The sequence below is a fragment of the Oncorhynchus keta genome, unplaced genomic scaffold, assembly GCF_023373465.1.
Source record: "Oncorhynchus keta strain PuntledgeMale-10-30-2019 unplaced genomic scaffold, Oket_V2 Un_contig_13884_pilon_pilon, whole genome shotgun sequence".
Classification (NCBI taxonomy): domain Eukaryota; kingdom Metazoa; phylum Chordata; class Actinopteri; order Salmoniformes; family Salmonidae; genus Oncorhynchus; species Oncorhynchus keta.
In genome coordinates, this window is record NW_026278419.1 from 82,501 (window position 1) to 85,000 (window position 2,500).

General features: G+C 53.4%; 1 pseudogene; it reads right to left on the reverse strand.

The window, feature by feature from the left end:
• LOC127918273 (dedicator of cytokinesis protein 1-like) overlaps positions 1-2,500 on the reverse strand; it is a 71,462-nt pseudogene that overhangs the window by 67,755 nt on the left and 1,207 nt on the right.

Sequence of the window (2,500 nt, forward strand, 5' to 3'; positions counted from 1 at the left end):
ACACACTCACCTTGGAGACAGACCTGACACAGACACACACTCACCGTGGAGACAGACCTGACACAGACACACACTCACCGTGGAGACAGACCACAGACACAGACACACACTCACCGTGGAGACAGACCTGACACAGACACACACTCACCGTGGAGACAGACCTGACACAGACACACACTCACCTTGGAGACAGACCTGACACAGACACACACTCACCGTGGAGACAGACCTGACACAGACACACACTCACCGTGGAGACAGACCTGACACAGACACACACTCACCGTGGAGACAGACCTGACACAGACACACACTCACCGTGGAGACAGACCTGACACAGACACACACTCACCGTGGAGACAGACCTGACACAGACACACACTCACCGTGGAGACAGACCTGACACAGACACACACTCACCGTGGAGACAGACCTGACACAGACACACACTCACCGTGGAGACAGACCTGACACAGACACACACTCACCGTGGAGACAGACCTGACACAGACACACACTCACCGTGGAGACAGACCTGACACAGACACACACTCACCGTGGAGACAGACCTGACACAGACACACACTCACCGTGGAGACAGACCTGACACAGACACACACTCACCTTGGAGACAGACCTGACACAGACACACACTCACCGTGGAGACAGACCTGACACAGACACACACTCACCTTGGAGACAGACCTGACACAGACACACACTCACCGTGGAGACAGACCTGACACAGACACACACTCACCGTGGAGACAGACCTGACACAGACACACACTCACCGTGGAGACAGACCTGACACAGACACACACTCACCGTGGAGACAGACCTGACACAGCACACACTCACCGTGGAGACAGACACAGACACACACTCACCGTGGAGACAGACCTGACACAGACACACACTCACCGTGGAGACAGACCTGACACAGACACACACTCACCGTGGAGACAGACCTGACACAGACACACTCACCGTGGAGACAGACCTGACACAGACACACACTCACCGTGGAGACAGACCTGACACAGACACACACTCACCGTGGAGACAGACCTGACACAGACACACACTCACCGTGGAGACAGACCTGACACAGACACACACTCACCGTGGAGACAGACCTGACACAGACACACACTCACCGTGGAGACAGACCTGACACAGACACACACTCACCGTGGAGACAGACCTGACACAGACACACACTCACCGTGGAGACAGACCTGACACAGACACACACTCACCGTGGAGACAGACCTGACACAGACACACACTCACCATGGAGACAGACCTGACACAGACACACACTCACCATGGAGACAGACCTGACACAGACACACACTCACCGTGGAGACAGACCTGACACAGACACACACTCACCGTGGAGACAGACCTGACACAGACACACACTCACCGTGGAGACAGACCTGACACAGACACACACTCACCGTGGAGACAGACCTGGACACAGACACACACTCACCGTGGAGACAGACCTGACACAGACACACACTCACGTGGAGACAGACCTGACACAGACACACACTCGTGGAGACAGACCTGACACAGACACACACTCACCGTGGAGACAGACCTGACACAGACACACACTCACCGTGGAGACAGACCTGACACAGACACACACTCACCGTGGAGACAGACCTGACACAGACACACACTCACCGTGGAGACAGACCTGACACAGACACACACTCACCGTGGAGACAGACCTGACACAGACACACACTCACCGTGGAGACAGACCTGACACAGACACACACTCACCGTGGAGACAGACCTGACACAGACACACACTCACCGTGGAGACAGACCTGTGAGACAGACACACACTCACCGTGGAGACAGACCTGACACAGACACACACTCACCGTGGAGACAGACCTGACACAGACACACACTCACCGTGGAGACAGACCTGACACAGACACACACTCACCGTGGAGACAGACCTGACACAGACACACACTCACCGTGGAGACAGACCTGACACAGACACACACTCACCGTGGAGACAGACCTGACGTCGAACCATCTCAGGATCCCAGGCAGTTTGTAGGCCGTGGTGTAAGTGGTTCGCTCGATCCACATGTTCTGGAAAAAGACAATAGAACACAATACAAGAGAAGAATCTGTAAGGAGTTTTTTTGTCTCCACGGAGATGAACAAACGACCGGTGCTTTCAGTATGACAGACAGACAGGAGCACTTAGAATAGAGACAGATAACAGTATGACAGACAGACAGGAGCACTTAGAATAGAGACAGATAACAGTATGACAGACATAGAGCATAGAGACAGATAACAGTATGACAGACAGACAGGAGCACTTAGAATAGAGACAGATAACAGTATGACAGACAGACAGGAGCACTTAGAATAGAGACAGATAACAGTATGACAGACAGGAGCACTTAGAGACAGACAGACAGACAGACAGGAACAGAGAATAGAGACAGATAGA